General features: G+C 33.3%; 1 protein-coding gene across 1 annotated transcript in view; it reads left to right on the top strand.

Annotated features, from left to right (window-relative positions):
* The first annotated feature begins 11516 nt into the window (after nt 1–11516).
* Nucleotides 11517–13681, top strand: part of exex (motor neuron and pancreas homeobox extra-extra) — a 28559-nt gene continuing 26394 nt past the window's right edge. Inside the window, exon 1 of the mRNA XM_076132201.1 lies at nt 11517–11635. The gene's annotated coding sequence lies outside the window, so the exon portion shown is untranslated. The remainder of the gene's footprint in view (nt 11636–13681) is intronic.

Here is a 13681-nt window from a genome sequence, read left to right as displayed (position 1 = left end):
AAAAGTCTATGCTTTATGATCTGGGTACTTTTTATAATTTTAATTTTTATTATTTAACTAGCTGACCCGCGCAACTTCGCTTGCGTAACGTAAGCGTTAAAAATTTTCCCCGTTTTTGTAACATTTTTCACTGGTACTCTGCCTCTATTGGTAGTAGCGTGATGATATATAGCCTATAACCTTCCTCGATAAATGGACTATCTGACACTGAAAGAATTTTTCAAATCGGACCAGTAGTTCCTGAGATTAGCGCGTTCAAACAAACAAACAAACAAACAAACTCTTCAGCTTTATAATATTAGTATAGACTAGCTGACCCGCGCAACTTCGCTTGCGTCACGTAAGAGAGATTGGGTCAAAATTTTCCCCCTTTTTGTAACATTTTTACTGGTACTCTGCTCCTTTTGGTCGTAGCGTGATGATATATAGCCTATAACCTTCCTCGATAAATGGTCTATCTAACACTGAAAGAATTTTTCAAATCGAATCAGTAGTTCTTGAGATTAGCGCGTTCAAACAAACAAACAAACAAACAAACTCTTCAGCTTTATTATATTAGTATAGATTTAAATTGCGATAGCTTTTAAAGATGGACGGAGGTTGTATGTACATATTTACTGTGAAATGTAAAAATTACTGATTTTTTTGTATAATATTTAGCACTAAATACTAACATACATAAAATCACGTCTTTTTCCCATTGGAATAGGTAGGGTACCAAAGAACGCCACTTGGTACGATTTTTACAAACTTCCCTTGCTTCATTCACATTCATATATGTTGTCATACAGGACCGCCGGTTACGAGTAACACCTGACCTTTTTACAAGACATGACCGACAAAATTAGTCACTAAAGTATAGTACATATTAACTAAAGAAACCTAAATTTCCTATCTACTTTTACATACAAAATATAATGCTTTAACATCGGATAATTTGTTTATGCCGATGCAACTGTAGACATGCTTAACCGATTCATTGCCACCTTCATTTTCGTGATTTTTTAATGACTCAACTGTTGAGTCATTGGCCATGAATCGGTTAAAAAAAACCTTTACAAATATAATTCAAAAGTTTGTTTTACTAAATATATTTGTTATTCTTTCACACAAAATTATCGAATAGACATTCTTATGGTCATAAAAATCATTCAAATATGTTGTTATTATAACATACGCAGATCATATCGGTGTTGTATAAAAAAGTAGAAAAGTATTACTTGTAATCGAAAGACAATATGTATGAATGTGAATGAAGCAAAAATAACTTGTAGGCATCTCAGCAAAAGAGATTAGGTTTGTTTAGGTATTTTCCTTCTATAAATATTGTGAGGATTTATTAATATATGCAAGAAAGTGTCATACTAAATGATTTTAAGGTAGGAGAGAATGCGTCTCAAGGAGGAGTCTGGCTATTTGTGTTAAAAAAACTGCCAAAAGAAGTGAAATTGAAATAGAAAATGGGTATTGAATTTTACTTCAGTTCTATATAATAATAGGTTTTTTGTTCATAATAATACTACTATTTATTCATCCGTTTCTGCCCTACACTACTCTTAGAGTAAGAGGGATTATTCTTTTGGTCAAACTCGCTAACCAAGCGCGGGATGGAGACTTTGTATTGCTCAAATGTTTCAAAAAGCTCTCAGGCACGCAATATTCCACAATATGGTTGACAAACAAGTATATTTTTATATAAATCCTTATATTAATACGTAGACACATGTTTTTAATTGAACAAATGTCCAGTAGCGATGTTTGCACTCACTTTGGGCACTTAACGTCACTTAGTGTCAATTAGTTGGTGTTGATAACGAGTGATAACGATAAAATACTAAAAGCTACCGGTTAGGGATCAATATGAATTGTTTAAATCTGTTTTTACGGCCATTTCGCGGTGAAAACGCAGGACAATGTCGAAAAAATTATGTATATTTTACTTATTAGCATCTTATTTATTAAGTTATAATAGAAATTATATTTTAAAGGCAGATAATTGCATTAAAACCCAGTAATTCAAAAAATATTTGTAATAATTCAATATGTACCGTATAGCGCAGTCGTCAAAGTGATCTACAATACGAAATCATTCACGGTGTAATGACTAATTCGCTACACAGCAAAAACATTATTGAGTTCTAAAATGTCAGTTAGAAAATTACCACATAACTACTAAAATATATATAAAAGCATACTTCACTTACTCAGACTTGACAAAATACTTACAAGTTTCGGTACACATGTTCTTACGAACAATGACAAAGAGCGTAATCGTGGCATAGTTAACCAAAAGCCTTCGAAACGAAAAAGGAATATGAAAATTACCACTATATTTAAATATCCTGTTCATTTATAAGCTAGTAAGCACTATTAAATAGCTATGTATAGAGTCTCAATCCCATAAAACAGCAAAACAAAAGCATAATGTCTGATGCACGAAACTATTTCTGTGTAAAATATCTATTGAAATTTGACACTTTTGATTCCGACCACTAACTATAAAAATGTTTTACATACTGTCTTGGTGAAAATTAAAAAATAACATGTTTATTATTGTACTAGCTGTGCGCCCACGGCTATGCCCGCTTTGGGATTTCACATTCTTCGGGGTGAAATTGCCAAAAATCCTCTCTTATTTCTACACTTCCTAAGGAATTTTCATGTTTCAAGTTTCATCAGTCAGTCAGTAACGGAAGAGTTTTATATTAAAGAGATACACATTAATTTGATTCCAAATGTTTACTGAATTTTGAAAATTTTTGATCGCACCACTAGGTTTAGAAACTGTAAGAAAGTTTTACAGACAGTCTTAGAGAAAAATAAAAAATAAGGTTTATATTAATGTACTAGAGGCCGCCCGCTACTTCGTCAGAATGGAAACCCTCCTCGTGTAAATCCCGATCCCTCGGAAACTCCGGGATAAAAAGTAGCGTATGTGTTATTCTGGGTCTTCAGCTACCAACATACCAAATTTCATCGTAATCGGTTCAGTAGTATTTACGTGAAAGAGTAACAAACATCCATACGTACTTACAAACTTTCGCATTGATAATATTAGTATAGATTATATTATACGAAACCCATCATTTAAATACAACTCACTTCTACCACGCTATCGGTATAATCTCCCAACTTAATCCCTACGTACGTTTCAAAAAAGCAAACCTTTTTGTGTTTAACAGATAAAGTACTAGTAATAAATGGTACTTGAGCTCTTTGTATTTATTTCGGCTTTTTATTGTGTACAGAGGATTTGATATACGCAAGTGGCTGTAGATTACTGCCGAATCTAAATACATTAGGTCGGGGAAAAAGTCTTTTCGCATTATAGTATGTATGAACTTATAATAAAATCTCTTTGGCTTCAAGAATCACAAATGAGTACACGGTTCATTAGGTTTCTTTCAGTGAGCTCGTAAGGTACTCAAATATCAAGCATTTTTGTGTAGAGAAAAGATTTTATCTCAAGTTCATACATACTATAATGCGTAAAGACTTTTTCCCCGACCTAATATTTATCTAAATATACTAAAAAAATAGCCGAGTGGTATAAGTTGGCACCTCCCACGTAAGCGGTCGACGGTTCGAGCCCGAGGTAACACACTTATGACTTGTAGAAGTTATGTGTGTATTAGAAATAATTATCACTTGTTCCAACGGTGAAGGAAAACATCGTGAGGAAACCTTGCATGCCTAAAATTTGTTTAATACATGTATTTAAAACGTGTAAAGTCCCCAACTCGCACTTGGCTAGCGTGGTGGACTCAAGGCCTAACCCTTTGAGAGGAGATCCCTTGCCCAGCAGTGGGCAAAAAAAGTAAAATGTAAAAAAACATACCTAACTTAAAGGTGATGGACATAGTGATCTATCAACGCACAGCCCTAACCACTGGACGAATCGTACTGATACTAGACATGCAGGTAATGGTTATGACGTAGGCATCCGCTAAGAAAGGATTTTTATCAATTCTACCCTCAAGGGGATAAAATATGGGATGACAGTTTGTAAGAAAATTCTGTCCTGAGCGACAAACCACGCGGACAACGTCGCGGACAAAAGCAAGTCTTAAAAAAAGAGGGATTATTTCGACATTACGCTAGAAACCTGCGAGTTTATCTGGCAAATTGCCTTATCATATAAATATGCCATATTTACCCGAAAAATAGTTTTAATTTTCTTATTTTTTTATTTGAATGAAGCAAAGGAAGTTTGTAAGGACCTAAGAAACCGAGGGTAGTGGTGTAATAAAATGCTGAAAAAATAGTAAACTAGAAAATGTTCAATGAATCCCTGAAACAAAAACTAGTATATTCTACACATATGTATTACGAATGGAGTCAAAAGCTCTTAATATTATAACAATATAATATTACTTTATCCAATAATAGATAATGTTAAAACAATAAAACCTATTGAACACAAGTAGCAACTTCTCATGAAAAGTGAACGGCGACTGCCTCCGTGGCGCAGTGATTAAGGTCACCACTCCACCACCAGCGCATGGGTTCGATTCCTAAACAGAAAAATATTTGTGCTATCCACAAATAGTTGTTTCAGGTCTGATAGTACTTTGTAAGTAAACCTTGGCGCGGTCATTTCACAGATGGGTGACCGCATAGAGGTATTTTAATTTGGTGCCTCCGCGCTTCAGCGGGCACGTAAAATGTCGGTACCGGTTGTTATCAATTAAGATTCAGTGGTTTAGGTCGCCACGAGCATACCATTGCATCGGGAGCTCGTGGGTTCGATTCCCACACGGAGCAATTATATGTGCGATCCACAAATAATTGTTTCTAGTCTGATTGTACTTTTAATCCCCGCGACACATAAGCAATTCTTAGTGCGAGTGTCGTCTCTTTAAAAAGAAAGAAATAAGAACTATACATTCAGTCTACAATCGATTTAAACGCTGCCTATAATCGTTCGCCACAAATCGACTAATTATATTCCCACACGCGGCCTATCATTGGTAATGTATTTGCTCTGCGTGTTTGTATGCGGTGATAAGCGGGTTCACACGGACAAACACGCGGTATTGGCGCAATGACCGCTGTGCCGTGTTTAGACTTTATTTGGGGTCGCGGAATTTTTTTGACTTACTTTATATGCAATTGATAATGATTATTTTTTCTATTTTTTTTTTTTTATTAGCCTATACTGTCCCATTGTTGGGCAAAGGTCTCCCCCAAACTCCTCCACCGGTCTCTATAATCAGCCATCTTAATATAATATAATATATATATAATGTAATATATATAATAATATCTTCTTAATACTTTTTTTATTTTTTTATTACTCGATTCATTCTAAAGCAGGGTTCCCAACCTTTTCTTAGTCCGGGACCACTTTTATACTATCTTTATTAGCAGGCACCACTAAGTATGTATATTAAAAATAAACTGTAATAATCATCCTGAAACTTTAATCCGCAAATCAATACGGTTACAAAACAAAAAATAATAATATTTTTTGGGATAAACTTCTATATTTTGTATTAACTAATGTGATTTCTAAGCATGCATTTAAGAAAAAAAATTAATTATGAATAACAGTCAGTAATGAAAGATGATCACCTTATGACTTCTGCGGACCACGGGTTGGGGACCACTGTTCTAAAGGGTTCATTTAGATTGGGAAGCGATTATGGTGCAGAGGTTCGGTTTCGATTCCTGATTAGTGCTAAATGCTATTGGTTTTGTCTTATCTTTATTAGAATATCTGAATCATCCGAATATATTCATATTTTACTTACTTTCTTTATATATGTATTGATATTCATATTATATTTAGTTTAGATATTTTTTAAATGACAAAGTCTGTAGTTCGACCGTTAGTAATATTTATTTATTTATTACCACCTAGTCCGTACTATTATTAGTATTACTTTATTACGACTAAATCTCTCATATTTATAGTATAATAGACAATAATTTATTTACTAAAATATAGTAGGTACATACATTCATTTACTTCCATTAATAAAGGTAAATGACAAAAACTGAACATAAACGCTAATTCTTAATATTCTTCAAAATAAAAAATTTTACTTTTTTTGCTTAAAATTAAGGTATAACGGCTATCATACAAGTTATCTATGATTTTTGCTTATGCACTAATATTTAATGTTATAAGAGGCTGTGTATAAACTTCAATGTAAATAACGCATGTCACTTTACCTGACACGGGAATCGAACTAGTTTACACAACATGTCACAATCTGTACATGTTATTACATGTTCAACATATTCAATATGAAAAGGATATCCTAAAAGTTTTTGAGAAAAAAATACAATTTTAACAAACAACTGATTGGTGTCGTAAAACAGTGATAACAGGTGATAAGGACTGATAACAGTTAACATCTGTCAAGCGTGAGTCGTGTAATCATTTACAAATCATTTCTGGAGGAATTCTCATCTGAGAGTAGAGTTGCCAGTTTTAAGGGTGTTTGTACCGATTTATGGGGAAAAAATTGGGCGAATTGGCTAGCTATAATTGTTTTTTAGTTTTTTCTTGAAGTTTTTCTAATGATATTTGTGGAAATGCTGATTAAAAACGTTTATAAATTGCAAATTTGTACATTTTATATTATGGTTAATTGAAAATTATTAAGAGCTTTGTATTCAATCAGAGAAAGAAATTGCTTTTCTAAAAACCAACCAACTTTATTAAATAAATAAATAAAATAAATTTAACCCATTAATGTCCCACTGCTGGGCAAGGGTCTCCTCCCGTAATGAGGGAGGGGTTAGGCCTTGAGTCCACTTTATTAAATAATGTATGATAATATATATTATTTAAGTACTCTATATATCTTTACCGCGCAACATATTCATTTATTGAATATAAATAAAAAGAAAAATACATAGCAATAAAAATATTGGTAATGAGTAAATTACTATATCCAGCAATTAAATACATGAAATAATAATACTAATTTAAAATATTGCCATAAATACGCCTACATCCTGGCATCTCCGTCCGCCATGTCACTTTATCTGTCAAATTGACAGGTGTCAAAGATAATGTCAATATATTATGAATTATTTGCTCTTTAGTATTGGATATCAGCGCGATTTATTGACGAAATACACACAGTTGATAATATTATAGGTTTTTTTAAAGATCCTTATCTGTGTGTGAAGATTTCATACAATATGAGTCAATCTATGGATTATATTGTCGTAACCTTATTCCCAGATGTATTTATAGATATTCTCATAGTTACACAAATAAATAAATATTACTGGACAATAGTGGACAATTTACACACGGTCAGTTGATGCTAAACTAAGCAGAGCTTGTACCTAACCAAATGACTAGTATAAAAATATACTTCTAAATACATAAAATCACGCCTTTTTCCCATTGCTCGCACTGCTAGGCAAGGATATCCCGAAACGCAAGGACTTATAGGTGTTGTGTTCACCGCGCTAGTCAAGTAGTTGAGGACTTAATTTATCTACCTTGCCCATTACAATTTTTTTTTCTAAACCCATTACTGTCCCACTGCACTGCAGGGCAAGGGTCTCCTGCCAAACGAGGGGGAGGGGTTAGGCCCAGAGTCCACCACGCTGACCAAGTGCGGGTTGGGGACTTTGCATGCCCTCAATAAATGTGTTTAACAAATTTTAGGCATGCAAGGTTTCCTCACGATGATTTCCTTCACCGTTACATCAAGTGGCAATTATTTTTAATACACACATAACTTCGAAAAGTCACTGGTGTGTTGCCTCGGGTTCAAACCTGCGACCACTTGCGTGGGAGGTGCCAACTTAAACCACTCGGCTATCACTGCTCACAATTATATTTTGAAAATAAAAATCTTTGACATCGAGTCTTTTCCTCGTCTCCAAGCTGAATTTCATCAAAATCCAAAAGACAACTCCCACACTAAGAATTGCTCATGCGTCGCGGGAACTTTTACAAACATACAAACAACGGATACAAAGCACAACCAGACCCGAAACAATTATTCATGAATTGATTGAATAGTATACAGTTGATATAGATTTCAATGTCTTACGCAATAAGATATCAAATTATACTTAAAAGCGTATTCAACTTTTGACATTCAAAAGTCAAATTTCAATTTAAAATTATCTTCATCCCTTGCATATAAAATCAGCCACCCCAATACAAATACATAGACAACTCCTCTATAACGGGCACTTGTCTATGCAATCCCCTTAATGGCGGCAATTTGAGTTCGAGATGAAAATTTTCGTTCATTTTCGTAGATTATACACCATTTCTCACCCCCGGGGGTAGGTTTAAATTAATTAAACCCCGCCGGGACTAATTTAGGCGACATTATATAATTTTATGTAGATTGCGATTTGCGCGCGAAATATCAGGACGCCATGTTTGTGAAGAAATTACTTTTTTTTGTTGTTCTTTTTTTAAGTGTTTAATGATTGGTTGGTTATCTTCATTATTTATTTATACACAAAAAAAATTACATTAAGTCATTTTTTCTTGCTTTAAGTATATGTTTTTTATTAAAACTTTATTTAGTACACACAGGTCTTAAACTTTATAAATTAATAATTATGATAATATATGCGTGTTGTTTAAGGTCTAAATATTTAAACAACCAGACATTAAGACGTTAAATATAGGTACGGGAAAGCTCAATCGTCAATACCTAACACATGCGACCGTAAGGTCTTCGGTTTGAGTCCCATCTACAGCACTTATATCGTGAACACACTCTAAATTTAACCTTTTAAGCCTAACTACACTTAAAATAAAATATAATATCATGCCATTAACAATATTTAAAGAAAATACAGAAAAAAAAATCTTTGATGTATATTTTTTAATTTCAAACAAGCAACAACATTAATCCACTCATCCTAAACCACTCATTTTCAAATAAAGAACACCATCTTACTCTTAAAACAATCGCGACAAAAATATATCTATCTCGTTCTCGCGCAGTACTTCATTGGATTGAATTGTACCCGCCTTAAACAATAGCTCTGTCTTGCTTGCACGGAATAAATATAAAATCTTTAATGTGTGTATGAATCAGTCTAGCCTTTCTTCCAACTATGTTGGAGTCGGCTTCCAGTCTCACCGGATGCAGCTGAATACCAGTATTTTACATGGAGCGACTGTCTATCAGACCTCCACAACACAGTTACCTGGGTTATAACACGATACCCCTCGGTAAAACCGTGCGGATTGATCTCTGAGGTTAAGCTACGTATGCCGAGGCTGTGCCGTGGATGGGTTACCATATAATACACTCCAAGTTCCCCCATGTTTCGAAAGGCACGTTAAATTGTGGCTCTTGGCTTCAAAGATCTTTGACAGTCGTTAACAGTAGTCCGAAGCTTGAAAGTCTGATAACCAGTCTTACTAGGTAACTGTGTAGTGGAGGCCCGATAGACAGTCGCTCCATGTAATATACTGGTATTCAGCTGCATCCGGTGAGACTGGAGGCCGACTCCAACTTAGTTAGAAGAAAGGCTAGACTGACACAATGTGGACTACTTGCCATACGATAGAAAGTTAGAGAAAATGATCTTTTTAGTTACTTTGTAATAATTAAGCAAATCATTGTTGAATTAGCGGTTTAGAAACGTAGATACAGTAACGATTTCTTTTTTGCAATAAAAAAGGTTTAAGTATGCCTTGGTTAACATTTTTTTTAAAGTATGTTTGTCTGTTACGCTTTCACTGCTAAACCGCTGGACTGATTTCGATATAACTAAGTATGAACGTAGATCGAAACCCGGAACGAACAACAGGCTTACACTTATTAAAAAATGTGTCTTTAAAGGCCTGAAATAGGAGACAAAATCTTGAATGTCCACAGAGGCATATTTAAAAAGTACCTTTCTGCATTTTGAAAAAAATATCTTCCATTTATGTATTTAAATTTGGTGTTTTTTTTAAATTTTGTGATTATTTATGTTTAGCTTTTTTTAAATAATGTTTGTTAACATAAATATTCTTTAAGATAATAAGCTAAGGTTGTACATAATTTAAAAAACTTAAAACCGTGTTATCACCTAAAAAATGATTTTGTCAAAAACTATTTTCGCTTCGTCATCTTGTAACTTTAGATACAGTTTCTTATTATTCATTAGTCATTATTTAAATAACAGTTTCAACTTTTCAAAACGAAAACAAATAGATACTTCAAATTTAATTTATTTAAGTATTTTCCTTAAGAAAAAAGAGATTGCCGCTGTGGTTTAAAAGGTAGTTAATTCAACAGCGATTGCGAGGTCTTGAGTTCCATTCCCGAAAGATTTTCCCTCTTATTCATAAACACACTATAAACCTATTTTAGTTAAAAAGCTACTATAATATGTTTTCTCTCTTTCATTTCGCTAAGGAGTGAAAGAAACAAAACACTGTATAAGCCTTTCATAACTTCATATATTTTTATGAGTGTTTGTCTATATTTGCAGCAAATTTCAAGTTTCTACGCTCAGTAGTTTTGATTGTGCATTGTCAGTCAGTCAGATACTTTTTCTTTTCTTTTTTTTAAAGACAACTCCCGCACTAAGAATAGCTCTTGTGACGCGGGGACTTTTACAAACATACAAACAACGGACACAAAGTACAACCAGATTTGAAACAATTATTTGTGGATGTACAAATAATTTTTCCGTGTGGGAATCGAACCCACGACTTTCCGACGCAATGGTAACGCAAAAGTTTTATGTATATTGATTATGAATAAAGAGAATATGTGACGTCACAAGTAGATATTTGAGATAAAGAAAACATGTCGTGTTTCTTTCAGAAGATTAATCTTAAAATGGCTTGATAAGATTAAATTATATGAGTAATAACATCTCATTGACTCATAGTAACTTGCAATAAATAATTGCACTTGTTACTGTCCAACTACTGGGCAACGGTCCTCTCTCGGAATGAGAGAAGGGTTAATATTAGCTTATAAATAAAAAATGCCACAATTCCCAATGCATAACTTGGTGAAAATGGCATACGGCAAATGGCAAAAGGAAAGCCCTCGAGTGGCTTAATAAAAACTCAGGAATTGAACCCAGGCCCTCAAGATCTAAAGCCACCTTCTTTACCTCTCGAACCTCCAGTTTTATTACAAAAAAACATAAAACCACAAACTAAAACAACTTAAAATTAAATAACAACCCGAAATACATTTACTCCTGTTATTTAAACAGAAAAAAAACACTAAAAAGCAAAAATTAACTCGCTAAAGAGCATTATTTGGTTGTTCAAACATAAAATCTGCTGTGGTCTGTCTACGAGAGAATAAGACAACTCAAGCGTAAACACAACGAGAGGGAAAGAGACAAAAAACAAGAAAACGAGACAGCTAACAATATGGGTGGAGCTATCCGAACGGCCAGTGTAACTTGGTCTTTTCGACTACGAAAATTTGTTGATAAACTGTAGAAATATAAGTTTCAATGTATATTGGTTTAGACGCCCAATCGTTAAGCCACATACGACACAATATGATTGTAATGGCTCCTTGCTTTTATAAAATAATTCAGTTGTTTGCAAGTTGTGCTCTTGAGTGGATTTCCGAACGCAATTTCGCGCGGGAACGAATTAGTGTGTGATAAGTGCTTGTGTTCTTTTTTATTGTCTGTGGTGCGACGGACTTTTTTTAGGTTTGAATAGGTGAGTTTGGGAATTGGGAATTTTATTTTTTTTATTTATTGTTAATTATAGTGTAATAAATAAAATATAAGGACGTTTTGTAATGGGCAGTCGAAATAAATAAAAATATTTTTTGGTAAAAATAATATTACAGTTTTTTAATATTGAACCTAAGGATTAAAAAGCAACTATTATTTATATATTAATAAAATAAAAATTATAGATTTTTATGAATGTTTAACTATCCGAACAAAAATATGTATAAGCAAATATTTTTCAGAACTAAAAAAGTACCTTTTTTTTCTAGTACAATGATTCTTTATAATACTTTTATTTTAAAAGCTATCTTATCTTAAAAGCCTTATCGTGTTCTTACGAGATTCCAATAAGGAGGTTCTATGGAGAATTGAACAATACATTCGTTCCTATTTACAATTAGTGTGGTAAACTATTATATAATGTATCGGGTCTTAAACGCGATTGAAAATATAAGGTTACGATACCTTATTTGTTTACCCGACGTTTCGATCAAATTACGCCAACATTGGTCAGCCCGTGACCAATGTTATGTACAAGAGAGTGTTCGCGATAGTTTTAAATAGGTTAAATTATGTATTAATAATTAATTAATATTATTGAAGTATTAAGTTTGTACAACCAGACTTAAAACAACTAACCTCCGGTTTCTGAAGTACATTTAGCGGTAGTTTATCTATTCAATAGCTTTTAAACTCTTATATAAAAAACAATTTGAATAGATAAACTACCGCTAAATGTACTCAGAAACTGGGCATAAGAAAATGTACGTATATCTTAAAAAAATGACAATTCCATAAGGGAATCAACCTTAAATCATTTTCAACTCGATGAAAATAACTTGTAGTAACCATTTTCATCACCGCGCGACATTTATAAATTAAAGCGGAATTATTTTGATTCTAAATAACAAAATAAATTTTATCACACGTGAAAAGATCTAAAATAAAATATACTACATGACATGGTCATATCATATTTTCATATTAAAAACTAGCTGACCCTGCAAATGTTGCTTCGACATATAAATTTTAAAATAATAATGTCACATAGGGGTATGAAAAATAGATGTCACAATATGCTCACAAAATTTCATGAGAATTGGTCAAGCCGTTTCAGAGGAGTACGGTAACTAAAATTTCCATGTCACAACATGGAAATGTTATAAATAAGATATTATAAATCCCGACGCAGCGCTATCCCGACCGCGGTGGTAGAATGTCAATATTTGGATTAGAATCGAACCCTCGCTCGGATAATATTAGAGAGCTTTATTTAGTTAGAATAAAATATGTAATAGTAAAACCTGTTTTATTATTCAAGTCAGCTGTAGATACATTTTTTAATCCGTGACTGTTCCCACTGCTGGGCAAGAATGTCCCTCCGGAAGAGGGAGAAGCTAGGCCTGTAATCCACCACGCTTGCTAAGTGCGAGTTGGGTTGTTGCAAAGAAAAATTTTGAACAAATTCTTAGGCGTGCAAGGTTTCATCACGATGTTTTCCGATTGTTTCTAACACACAAATTACCTGGAATAGTCATTGGATTATTGCCTCGGGATACCGACACCTATGATTGTTTATTATTATGTAATAAACAAATAATACATGGAATGGAAAAATAAGTAATTAGAATATAGAAGTAAATATATGATGTCTTGCAAAAAGGTCTGGTGCGTAGTACTCGTAACCGACGGTCCTGTATGACAACATGTATGTATGTGAATGAAGCAAGGGAAGTTTGTAAGGATCATAGCAAGAGGCGTTCTTTCGTCTCTGCCTAACTGTAGGGGAAAAAATCGGGATTTTATGTATGTATGTATACAAATAATACATTTGTTATAAGCCAAGAATAAACATAGAGATTGTTTTGCTTTTTTCTATTCTTATAAAAATATTTCTGCCTAATTCTTAAAAGAGTTAACTTTAACATCGTATTTCGTTAAATCGAAACTGGAGATTTATTGACTAAAAGAAAACTTAATTGTAGATAAATAACCATGTTTCTTTTACAACTAAATTATTAGGTCGGGG

This window comes from Anticarsia gemmatalis, chromosome 27 (assembly GCF_050436995.1).
Source record: "Anticarsia gemmatalis isolate Benzon Research Colony breed Stoneville strain chromosome 27, ilAntGemm2 primary, whole genome shotgun sequence".
NCBI lineage: Eukaryota > Metazoa > Arthropoda > Insecta > Lepidoptera > Erebidae > Anticarsia > Anticarsia gemmatalis.
Note: the sequence above shows the minus strand (reverse complement) of the source record. Positions and strands in the feature narration are given on the sequence as shown.